The sequence below is a fragment of the Lissotriton vulgaris genome, unplaced genomic scaffold (assembly GCF_964263255.1).
Source record: "Lissotriton vulgaris unplaced genomic scaffold, aLisVul1.2 SCAFFOLD_344, whole genome shotgun sequence".
Classification (NCBI taxonomy): domain Eukaryota; kingdom Metazoa; phylum Chordata; class Amphibia; order Caudata; family Salamandridae; genus Lissotriton; species Lissotriton vulgaris.
Genome location: NW_028251880.1, coordinates 819,151 through 832,633, shown reverse-complemented (window position 1 = coordinate 832,633; position 13,483 = coordinate 819,151).

Genomic DNA, 13,483 nt, shown 5'->3' with positions numbered 1-13,483 from the left:
GTAAGGGTGGGTTATGATTATGGGGTGCAGGGGTATTTAAAGGGGGCAGGGTGGGATTATCACATGATATGAGACATGGCATGAAGGGCGGACTGTAGCACACGCCCCCAGCGTTTGTCACGCCCCAGCACACGCCCACAGCACAACGCAGACACGCCCACAAGGGACTACTTTGCTGGCACGGTTCTTTTACATTTTAAATGTATATGGTGGGCGTCTGCACAGCCTATGTCCTTCTGCTGCAACTGCTCTTTCCAACGCTGTATTGGGTGTTGTGATTGGTGCTGTGGTTCCTGAGATTACCCGCCTCAAAGGTTTGAGCTCTCTCTTTATTATATTAGAATAGATATAGATATAGATATAGATATATATCACGCTCCACTTTTTTACCAAAACAGAAAGGACCAGCACTCGAGTTAGTTTTCAAACCCGGTAAGGATTTATTCCGTGCACAAAATCAACAAAACAGACGCGTTTCAGACGTAGATTTTGTCAGTGTCGGCTGGCGTCTAGGAAGCAGAAGTTAATATTCACATAAAGGAACAAAAATAAAAGAAGGACTATACATAAAAGTTCAAACGCCATATTGGAGTGTGCAAATAAGCGTAAATGCAATTCTTTTGTCCTAAATCATTATATACAGTTCATTGTTTTGCCAATTCATCATTTAAATACTCAACAATTAAATAATTCTCATAATTCTATGTACAGTTTGCACATTATTCGTCATATAATTTTTTCAGTTGTGATTTGATATTTTTCAGCCCTGGATGGGTAGACACATATGTATCTCTACTTCATATCTCCCTCCCTAAGATTGTATTGAACTGTTTCTGAATCATTATATACAGTTCATTGTTTGACCAATTCATCATTTAAATACTCAAAATTAATTAAATAGTTTTCGTAATTCTATTTACAGTTTGTACATCATTAATCATATAGTGTTTTAAACCGTGACTTTATTTTATTCAGCCCTGAATGGGCAGACACATATGTATCTTTTATTTCATATTTCCCTTCCTAAGGTTGTATTGAACTGTTTCTTTCCTTATTGTAGTCCTTCAATCTCTTGCCATGACACCTAATTGTGCTGTGTAAGTTATTGCTTATTATAGGTGGGTTATCAGCTCCTCTCCAGCATTTAGCCCATTAGGAAACTTGGTCTGGATTTCGATAATATATCTCAACTCCAGACGTCGTAACCCCTTCTCTCTGTCTCTGCCCCTGATGTCATTGGGAATGCAGTCTAAACAGAAGAATTGAAGAAGTGTTCTGTTGCTGTTATGGTGGCTGGCAAAATGGTGTGCTACAGGGTAATTCTAATCCCTGTTGGCAATAGCCCTTTGGTGTTCAAGCACTCACATTTTGACTGCATTGACTGTACTGCCCACGTAGCGAAAGCCACATGGACATTCCAGACAGTACACTATATATGCTGTGGTGCAAGTCATGTATATATTCATTGAAAAGAACAAATGGTACAGTAATGTTATGGTTAGATGAATATGTCAGTGACAACATTCATGTTTTGAACTAAAAAAGAAAAACACAGAAATTCACCAGTTATAGTTAGCGGAGCTAATATATAACTTCTGCCTCCGCCATGCACTTGGAATCTGGCACATTCCTCGATGACTGGAAATGCGCAGAAGTTAAGCCTCTCCACAAGAAGCCCTTCACAGACCCTATGTACCTTAAAAACTACTGACCCATCTCTCTCCTCCCCTTTATGGCTAAAGTAACTAAGAAGATTGTCAACATCCGGCTCACGAACTTCATCAAAGCAAACTCCATCCTTGACTCTTTGAAAAACAGTTTTGAATGGTGGTGATTGATGATGTCCCAATTAACGTGAGGGGTGGGAACAGACAACTTGCATTACGTCAACTAGAGTCAAGGAACATTATTGACCTAGAAATTATGACTCCCCTGGGATTAAACTCAACTGAGGAGATAGCGGTACATTTACGTTAGGAAAGTTTATGCGATTAAACCCATACAAGAATTGTAATGTTTATCTGTAAAGAGTATATAATGAGTCTGCTTTTTAAGAGTTTTTAATGTTTTTCATATGCAATCTAATGATTTAATGTCATCTTTCACATTTTTAGGAGGGGTGCACTCCTTTAAATTCTGGCCATGTATTCGTTCTACAAATTTGGAAGCTCTTGCCCACTGGGGCAGAATTGTTGATGTCACACGCTGTGATATTGCAGCATTGACACATTGGAATCGTTTACCCACTTGGGCAGAATTGTGTAATTTTCGGCGTATATTGTATATATATTATCAACATTGAGGCTTTGTTTGCTGGTCTAATTATGACTATTTCAGTGGATATATTGTGAACCTATAAATATAACAAGCAAGCATTGACCACAGGATTAGATTCTTCTAATGTTGCATGAGAGTGGTTGATTATAAATCACTGGAATATGCTGCTGAATAATGCACATTGAGTGTTAAAGTTTGAATTCTGTTGTTTTAATAGTAAACATGCAAGTAAGGATTCCATTGAGCATAAATGTGTGACAGTGATAGGATGCCCGCTATGTTTTTCACTTTTGGGGCTAATTGTCCATTCACTATGTGTGGTGCTTAGCCTTCAGCGTGACCAAGGCATAAGCTGAAACGAGTTGCTGGTGCAGTCAGTAATATCTTTTCACTGCAAACCTCCAAGGTGTCCTTGCTTTTTTGAGGAACATCAGGAATTGTGTGTTGTAGGTGCAGGGTTTCCGATATCCTGAGCGAGGACCGCCCCACTTAACAGACTCTACAAATATCGGATTCTGTACGAATATATGAAAATTCGTATTCTGCAGCTGCCACAGCACTGGGACCCCCATCCTCGCCACCATAGTTGACATCCACATTCTCCTCAACCAGGGCCACACAGCTTACCTCATCCTACTAGACTTCTCTGCAGCCTTCGACACCATCTCCCATCGCACTTCCAGTCTCCATGATGCCGGCATACAGGGAACTGCCCTTGACTGGGTCCACGCTTTCATCACCGGCCGAACCCAAAGAGTCAGACTCCCGCCTTTCCTCTCTGATCCCCCAGAGATCAACTGCAGAGTACTCCAAGGATCATCACTCAGCCCCATGCTCTTCAACATCTACATGGCTCCCTTTACCGCCATTTTCAGACAGCATGGGCTCAGCATCGTATCCTACGCAGACGACACCCAGCTCATCCTCTCTCTCACGAAGCAACCCAACACCACCAGACTCAGCTTAGAGGAAGGAATGAATGACGTTGCATCCTGGATGAGCAGCAGCTGTCTGTAGCTCAACTCAAAGAAGTCCTCATCCTTGGACCCACCCCCTCAGCGTGGGACAAAACCTGGGCCCATGGCAACCCACCAACCCCCACAGACCACGCCCAGACCACAGCATCAAGCACGACTCCTCCCTCACCATGATCCGACAGATCAACATCTCCATCTGCTACAACACCCTCCGCATCCTTTGCAAGACCTTCAAGTGGGTCCCCCCAAATCCAGAAAGACCTCCATCCACTCACTCATAACAAGCAGACTGGACTACGAAAACACCCTCTATGCCGGAATCAACAAATCCCTGCTCTGGAAAATGCAGACCATCCAGAAGACAGCTGCCAGGCTCATCCTCGGCATCCCACGACATGAAAACATCACCCAACACCTACGAGACCTCCACTGGCTCTCAGTCAAGAAGACATTAACCTTCAGGCACTCAGTCACGCTTACGAATCCCTCCACAACACTGGACCTCAATACCTCAATGAAAGAGTCTCCTTCCATGCACCCAAGAGAAACCTCCGCTCCACCGACCTCATCCTCGCTGAAACCCCACACATCCGCAGAGCCAGATCAGGTGGAAGAACCTACTTCTACATCACGGCTAATACCTGGAATGAACTTTCGCTGAACATCAGACGTTCCCCCACTCTGCATACCTTCAGGAAGAGCCTCAACACCTGGCTCTTTGGCTGATTCGGAGCTGCAAGCCATCCCCACCCAGCACCTTGGGACCCTCACAGGTGAATATCGTGCTTCACAAATCCCTGATTGATTGATGCACTGCTTATGACCTCACATATTGCATCTCTCATGACATGTTCTATGACATCATTTATAACATCACTAATGACATCTCAAATGGCATTGTCAATAACATCACGACAAACACAGTTTTCCCTGCCTGTGGTGGTGGGGGCAGGCAAACAACTTTGTCCCGAGGTTGGGCTCCCCAGGACATAGCTAGTGAGCTGGCAGCAGGGGGATGGGGTCCCCAGGGCCATTAATGACTCAGGGAGGGGAGGCATGTTGGCATACTGCCTTTTAATTAGTCTAGCGGCCCCATGGGATGGGGTCCCTGAGGTCTTAGCGCCTTGAGGAGGGGGGTTGCTCTGCCCCATTCCATTTTTGAGATATTTCAGGCCCAGGGTTGTGCTCCCAAGCCTGTGATGGCTCATGGAGGTGGACTAAGTGGCTCCCTCCTCATATTGAATAATTTTTTCCCAGGGTGGGCTCCTCGGGCCTGTGATGGGTTGAGGACGGAGGCTGCGGGGTCATCTTCCCATTATTGAATACTTTTAGTTCCAGGAGGTGGGCTCCCTGGGGCTTAATATGGCTGGGGGAGGGGGTCATGGTACATGTTCAGGACAGGGGAATAAGTCCACAAGTTCTGTAATGGCTGCAGCAACATTTTTATCATGTTGCTGGCAGCCAATCGTAGTGCTTGATTCTGCTAAAGTCTGACTCCTGTGGGCGTGAGATGGCCCAAGAGAAATAAATCTCTCTGGATCAATTAGAATACTCTATTTTTTAAATTGAAGCTCTGTTATGGCTGCCTTTTTGCTAGCTCTTTGGAGAAGGAGAATGATGGAGAGTGACTCCAGCCTATCACCCCCATAGCATAGAGATTAGGCCGATAGATGGGGACCCTGCCTTACATATATTAGGGCATTTTCGTATTATTTTCCTTAGAGTAAGGCTTATAAATTTAAGTAAGGGGATAGATATATAAGTATTAGTCATGATTCGCTCATTTGCTAACATGCTGGGCTATTTTCCATGGAGCTATGCATATTGTGGGCTCCGTAGGCCTTAAACGAGACAGACTCCATTTTGCTTTCTGCCCGGTAGCTCGAGAAGGCTTTCTAGGTGAAGTGTGATGTTTTAGTTTCAAGCTGTTGTTCGCTTGGAGAGAACCGGTTCAGGCTGACCCTTATCGAAGGAATGTATTTTTCTCCACTCCGAAGACACAAATTCAGGCCGGCCGGCTGGGAAAGTGTCCTTGGTACGGGGAGGTACAAGAATTTGGTGGGCGGCAGGTTACTGGCCGTGAATTTCCATGAAGGAACGGGCTTTGATATTAGGGAAGGTATTAGTCAGTTTGTCAGTTAGTCCGTAGGCGGCATCTAGCCGTTAGCATCTCTGCCATTATTCATTTTCATGGTAGACAAGTCGCCATCTTTGAAGTCGGAGAAAGATTTAAGACCGAAACTCTCTGAGAAAGACTGAACGAGAAGTAGCGCGGAGCGCACTGATACAGAGAGAGAGAGAGAGACGGTAGCTAATAATCAGCAAGGTTCCAGTGTCCTGAGGGGAAGCCTAGCGGTGCAGACGTGTACTTGTGACGGCTGAGGGTGACTGCAAGGCGAGCCAGGATACAGAGACGAGAAGGGAACCTAGATGACTGCCGAGTCCAGACTTCCCACTAACAAGGTGATACCTGCCTAACTTATTTAGGATGTGCACTCTAATCTTTACCTTTTTCTTGCAAAAGTTATGCTGCATAGTAATGTGATTTGTGTCTATTGTTAATAAATACCCTAATTCATATAGAATTATTGTGTACCTGGTGCTTATGTTCAATCTCGGTAAACTGCATTCCTAGCCAAAAGCTGTTTAGGTGAACGGATGAGAAATCCCGATCAGGTAAATGGTGATTGAATAAAGAGGGAGTGAGTGGACCTTTGATGCCAAGAGCAGGGAGTACACTATATAATTTGGAACTATACTCAAAGTTATTATTGTAGTTTTATCCTAAGTAGATAACGGAGATATTATCCCGATAATTGTTCATAGGAATGTGGTCGTCGTTGATATGCGGCGTTAGTGAGAACACTGGGGAGGACTACCAGTGCCGATACCCACAGGATTGTGGCTTGAATAAGTGAGAGCGCCAGGGGGGATACTGACGTGGAGTTCGACAGGATTGTTGAGCGTTTGGAAACGGGAGCATAGGGTTCTGCAGGCCCATGTGTAGTCGCACCGGATTGTGCGCAATATCTGCCCTAGGGTAGACCGGTCTGGGTCAGGGTGGCCGCGAGACCAACTGATGTGAATAAGATATTGTAGAAAATTCCTATATATGTATATTATCATGCCCCATCCTTAGGTGCGACCTGTATATATATCTGTAAATCTATCCATTGTGAATACGATCTGAGGAGGGAAGGTGAGTACGTTTTGGCTGGGTCATAGGGGCCCCTGGGGGCTGATCCCATCTAAACAGAAAATCCAGCCATAACATCTGGCGTCACGAACTGTTTACGAAGCCTGTGTGCATTGTGTTGTTTTAATCTTGTTGGTTTGCGCTCGGCTTGTACGTATAAAATTTTGTTTATAATTGTGTATATAATTTTTTGTGTATCATTATGTTTGCGAAAAAATCATCGTCGGTTTTCAAATTACCGATTCAGATTCCCGGCTGGGAATGTACCCCTTACGAGGCCTTGGCCCGTGAGTGGGCTGATTCTACTGGTTTGAGTGAAAATTGGTCTTCATGTTTGGAGCAGGCGGAGCCTGCCGATGTGGTATCGTGCTTGCAGAAAGCGCCAGTAGTGAAGGGTGATGAGCTTCCTATTTTAGGACGCAGAGGGTGGATTGTTCTTAATGCGTACAGAATATTGCATGAGAAGTTTGTTCAGCTACAGAAGCAGTTTAAAGATATGGAAGGACAGTGTATTGAATTACAAAATGCACATACTCTGTTGCGTTGTCAAAATAAATTGCTTGCCGACAAACTTGAGACATATCAGACCATTGCTGAAAGAGCTGCGGTCCGTATTGCACGATATAAGTATAAACATCGTCGTGGTCGTGTATCTACACGCAAAGTGCGTATGGTTGTAGCGAAAGCTGGAATGGATTGGAACCCCGATGAGTGGGACGGTAATATCTGGGATTCTCATACTTCTGACTCCTCGGCAGAGGAGGGTGACAAGCGCGAGTCTTCTCGCTCCGGACGTGATTGTAAATCTGCTTCATGCACTGATTCAACTCCCGATTGTGACCGTGCTCGTTCTTCCCGTGTGGATGACGTAGCTTGCCCTGATTGTGCTGTTAAATCTAAGATGCGGGCTTCCTCGGAAGCTGTTCCCGCAGTTTCTGCTCATCCGATTTTTCGACGGAAATTACAGCAGGCCCCTGGTAATCCGGGTGGTATAGCTCTTGATTGTATTGAAGATTTTACTCAGCAGGAGGTTAGTGACATTCTGCAACGATTTCGACAACGGCCTGGTGAGGCCTTGCTTACCTGGATGGTGCGTCTTTATGAGCTTGGCGCTGCCGGTATTATGCTCGATGCTGTTGATTGCTTACGATTTTGCTCTTTGAGTTCTGATTCTACGATTCAGGATCATTTTCGGAATTAGAATGGTGCTGGTCAAATTTCTTTGCTCCAGCTTGCGTCCGACGGCTGTAATCATAAATATCCAACAGAATCTGATTGGCCTACTGATGAGAAACCGTGGTACACTCTGCGCGATGCGTCGCAACGTTTAAAAGAGGAGGTCATGAAAACGGCTATCTTTCTTAGTACTGCTGATAAACTTTTGGATGGTCTTTTAACATCTTCTGTGCGTAATCGCATTATACGTTCTGCTCCTGTTGCTTACAAGCAGGTCATGATGACATTGTTGATTAACCAAACTGGCAACCCTTTGTCTGTTGTGCTTGAATCTGTTCGTCAGCTTGGTGAGCTGGGTGAATGGTTTAAACCTGAAAGACAATCTCGACCTGAGGGTCGTACTGGTGGGGACTACAAATTCTCTAGACGTGACATGTTCCTTGCTCTCATTGCTGATGGTGTCAAAAAGGAAGACATTGATGGTGAACCTAATAATCGCTTATGGGATATGTTTCGTAAGCGTGGTCTGGATCGAAAGGAGGGTGCCCGTCGTGTGCGAAAGAATGAGTATGATCGTGGTTCGGATGACAGTGGTGATGAGAGACGATGTGTGAATTCTGATCGCCGTGATGATCGGCGCTATGAACGTGATGGATCCCCTCGTCGTAATGATGGAAGGGGGAGAGAGGATGATCGTGAAAGAGGAAGTGATGATCGTGTTTCCGACAGCCGACGAGATGCAAGGAGTTATTCCCCTGACGTACGAAGGAGGGAGGGTCGTAACAGACTCTCTGACCGTAATTCACATCTTTCTGAGCCTGACACTAATCCGTTTCGTACGGGAGACGGATATGAACATGACATTCTAATACCAAAGAAAACCGAGAGTATTTATCCTGATTTGTCTTGGTTGACAGAGCGCAGGAAAAATGACTAGGAAATAGGTCAAGCTCCGGTACGCAAGTGGGCCCACAGAGATTATAGACCCTATGTAGATATTGAGATTTTTTGGAAACATCGTAATATCCAAAGGGCCCGAGCGTTAGTTGATACTGGGGCGGAGGCCACTCTAATTCATGGTAAATCGAGAAAGTTTCATGGACAGTCCTTTACGATTACTGGTCTGGGTGGTAAAGAAACACCCGCGGTTCAGACTGCACTCGAAATTAAAATTGGTAGAATCCCTCGTAGAGAATACTCTGTGTTGGTTGTGCCACTTTTGGAATACATCATTGGAATTGACATTTTGAAAGGTATGACTTTGCATTTGGATGATGGATACTATCAATTTGGTACACGACAGTACATTTCGACCAGACCCGTACGGGTTGGCCGTTTATGCATGCCACCTATTAAAATACCTTTGGCAACAAAAGTGATTTCTCAAAAACAATATCGCATCCCAGGTGGTCATGATGAAATTACTGCTACGATTCAGGATTTGGTTGACGCAGGAGTCATTACTCCGGTCACATCTGCTTGGAATAATCCCGTTTGGCCCGTGCGCAAAAGTGACAACTCTTGGCGCATGACTGTTGATTATCGAGAATTGAATAAAAATACGCCCAAATTGACTGTTGCAGTGCCTGACATTGTCACACTGATTGAGAGAATTCAAAAACATCCAGGTACATGGTATGCTTCCATTGATATTGCTAATGCATTCTTTTCAATTCCGATTGCCCCCGAATGTCAGGAACAATTCAGTTTTACATGGAATGGACGTCAAATGACGTTCCGGAGTCTTCCTCAAGGCTATATACATAGTCCTACGATCTGTCACCGGCTGGTGGCTGAACATTTGTCTGAAGTGCCCACGAATCCACAAGTTCAGGTTTGTCATTATATTGACGACATTTTGATTCAAGGTGAAACGCAAGATCAGGTGCAGTCCCATTTAGATCAGATCATTGACTGTTTGCGAGCGAAAGGTTGGGAAATTAATCCTGACAAATTACAAACCCCATCCCAAGCTGTGAAATTTTTAGGAATCAATTGGCATGAGGGTCACAGAGAGGTGATTCCACAGGTTAAACGAAAAATACTTGATTTTGCTGTTCCCAGAAACAGGAAAGAAGCTCAATGTTTTATTGGTTTGTTTGGATTTTGGCGTCAGCATATTCCCCATTTGAGTCAAATCTTAGCTCCACTGTATCGAGTCACTCGTAAAAAGAATGCGTTTGAATGGGGTGAACCTCAACAGACTGCTTTTAATTTGGCTAAAGAAGCTATTCAGTATGCTTTGGATTTGTGGCCCGTGAGTGAAGGTGATGTGGATTTGAATGTGTCCGTGGAAGGCCTGTATGCCAATTGGAGTTTGTGGCAAAAGCAGGGCAGACAAAAAGTGCCATTAGGTTTTTGGACCAAAAAGTTACCCGAGGCTGGTGAGCGTTACTCACCTTTTGAGAAACAGTTGCTTGCTTGTTATTGGGCTCTGGTGGATACCGAGCAATTGACCCTAGGCCATGCTGTGATTTTGCGGCCCGAAATTCCCATTATGCAGTGGGTTTTGAGTTCACCTAAATCCCATCGAATTGGACATGCTCAGGAGGCTAGTGTGATTAAATGGAGATGGTACATTCAGGACAGGGCACGTGTGGGTCCGAAAGGTGTGGCAGTCTTACATGAGCGAGTGGCGCAGGCGCCCTCCAATGAGGCGGAAAGTGAATGTTCGGTTCCCGTAGTGCAGGAATCTCCCGTGCAGTGGGGTAAATCATTTGATGATCTGTCCGCGGAGGATAGAAAACATGTGTGGTTTACGGATGGTTCTGCGAGGTTCATTGGTGACAAAAGACATTGGAAAGCTGTCTCGTTTAATCCGATTACAAAGAAATTGATAAGCACCACTGGAGATGGTAGGAGTAGTCAATATGCAGAACTCTATGCAGTTTACCAAGTTTTGAAACAGGAACTACCTGGTACATGTCATATTTTCACTGATTCCTGGTCCACTGCAAATGGACTAGCGGTGTGGTTACCAAAATGGCATTCTCATAATTGGGAATTGCATTCCAAGGAGTTGTGGGGTAAAGAGCTGTGGCAAGAAATTTGGGAATTGCTCCCGCAGAGTACTGTAACAATCTTTCACGTGGATGCTCATACTCCAATTGACTCCCTTGACAAATTTTTTCATAATATTGCAGATGAACAGTCTAAAATTTCTGAGGCAGTGGTTGACATGCAAGATTCTGATTTGGCGGGATTGGCGAAGTGGGCCCATCAGAAAGCAGGACATTTTGGAGAGAAAGCCACTAGCAGGTGGGCTGCCGATAGAGGAATTCATATTCCCTTTTCTTTAATAAAAGATGTCATTCTACATTGTCCCATTTGCCAGCATTCTAGGAAAAAAGAGGTGCCTCAGATTGTTCGAGGTCACTTACATCGAGGTAAATTGCCCGCCCAAATTTGGCAGATTGATTATATTGGTCCGCTCCCTATGAGCAGAAATTGTCGATATATTTGCACAGTGGTTGATACTTATAGTGGCCTTTTGGTCGCTTTCCCTTGCAAGAACGCTACCCAAGTGAATACAATTAAAACCCTGGAGCTAATTATTCTGTACTATGGTGTCCCATTTCAGATTCAATCAGACAATGCATCCCACTTTCGTGGAAGATTGGTGCAGGAATTCTGTACGGAAAATAATATTGATTGGGTGTTTCATATTCCATATTACCCACAAGCTTCAGGATTGATTGAGAGAATGAATGGCTTGTTGAAAGAACAGTTGCGCAAGTTGACTGATGACCGTTACAGCCAGTGGAGAGATGTTCTACTTCAAGCTTTGTTGATTTTAAATAATCGTCCTTTGTTACATGCTGAATCTCCTTTGATGCGTTTGTTTCCTCCACATGTTGATGCAAAACCTAATTCTATATCACACACTGTAATATATTGGGAAATTACCCCCGGTGCTTTGGCTCCATGTAGAGCAACCCCAGGTTCCGCAGGCCTCGACCTGCATGCTTTAAATGATGCACAATTTCCAGGAAAAGATCGAATCATTGTTGAAACTGGCATTGGTGTCTGTATACCTGCCGGTAGCTTTGGATTGATTGCCCCTAGATCTGGCCTGGCCCTGAAAGGTGTACAAGTGCTCGGAGGAGTAATTGACAGTGATTATCAGGGAGAGATTAAGGTTCTCCTGCTTAATAGCAGTGAGACGGATTTGTTCATCAAAAAGTCTGACCGTGTTGCTCAGTTATTAATTATGCCTGTCTTCAGTGGTGAGATCAAAAAAGGCTCTGCCCCAACGTTGCTAACTGTGCGTGGACAAAAAGGCTTCGGATCATCTGATCTTCCTGGAGCTAAAATATGGGTGCAGTCGCCTAAAAATCCTCCTGAACAGGCTGATATTATTGCGACCGGTCATGACAACACCGTTTTGGTGATGAAGCCAGGGAAAGATGGCTGGGAAGCTGTCCCAGCCGATAAATGTTACTTACGAGAATGATTAAGGCCTGTGTTTGTATTGTTTCAGATCATTCTTTGGATTGCTGCTGCAGGATGTGTCGGCGCTGGACTCCTTTTGGCTTGCTACGCCGGGAGAGGGAAGGATCCACCGACGCCGGTTGATGGGATAATTCGAGCCCCGCGATCTGCGTGGGATCAGTCTTCTAATTTCTGGATCACACTCGCAAGGCGGGTGACGAACTCTCCGCATTTTTGCCTTACCCCCATGAAGAGCGTTACTGATATTCTAGCGACATGTTTGGTTGCTGTCCCTGCATCCACCGAGACTCTTCACCATGTTTTTAATATATCTAATGCCCGACCTAATGTTGTTCTGGGTGATTTCGCGGCCCATGAATTTTGTCCCTCATGTACTCTTATTCCAGATCTTGATGTCCCTATTAATTCCAGAATTACTACTTTTAATATTACCCCTGGAGACCTTTGCTTCATTATGACCTGTAACCCTAAAGCTATTGCTGAGTGTTTGCGGCTGAAGCTCCAAGCCGCTACTTCTTTTTCATCTCATCAACGTTTGTTATGTTCGAAGAGACTTCCTGATTCATGTCTTTCCGTTAAAAATAATATGACCTGTAAACGATTATTAGTGGCCACTAGCCATTATCGTTCAATGCTATTGCCAGCTGGATGGCTCTTTTCCTGTGGGAATTCATCTTGGCCCTATATTCCTGCGAATATTTCTGGTGGCCCATGTGCCATCACTAGATTAAGTTTGCTAATGTTTTCCTCACGTCCTACTTCATATTCCCATATTGTACGTGATTCAATGTCATTGCATGAAGACTGTGATTCCTCTGTTCATCTTTTTTCCAAATCAGAATATCTGGGTTTAGCTTTTTCTATTATTGGAGTGCCAGCATTGGCCGTTTATAATGCCAAAACAATCGGCAAAATGGCCTGCTGGATGGTCAAGTCCATTAACCAAACATCTACTGTTTTATCTGATTTATTATTAGATTCCCAAGGTGAACGTAGAGCTATTTTACAGAATCGCGCCGCTATCGATTACTTATTGTTGAAACATGGACATGATTGTTCTGATTTTGAAGGTCTATGCTGTTTTAATTTGTCTGACCATTCTAAAGCTATCCAATCTCACATTAACAAACTCCACGACTTGACTGCAGAAATTAGAGAACATATAGATCAAGGCTTCTTTGACTGGCTTTTTAACTGGCTCCCCGACATGCATTCCCTACGACAAATATTAGGGGGGGTTATTGTCGCTATTTGTGTCCTGATAGCCATTTGTTGCTTTATTCAATGCATCCCTTCCCTGCTCCAATTTTTTAGACTTAGTAAGAGTCGTAGATCTGTTAGTTTTGTTTCATATTATTCTTCTACTGATGTTAGTTCCATTTAGTTTGTGGTTAATAGACTGGAG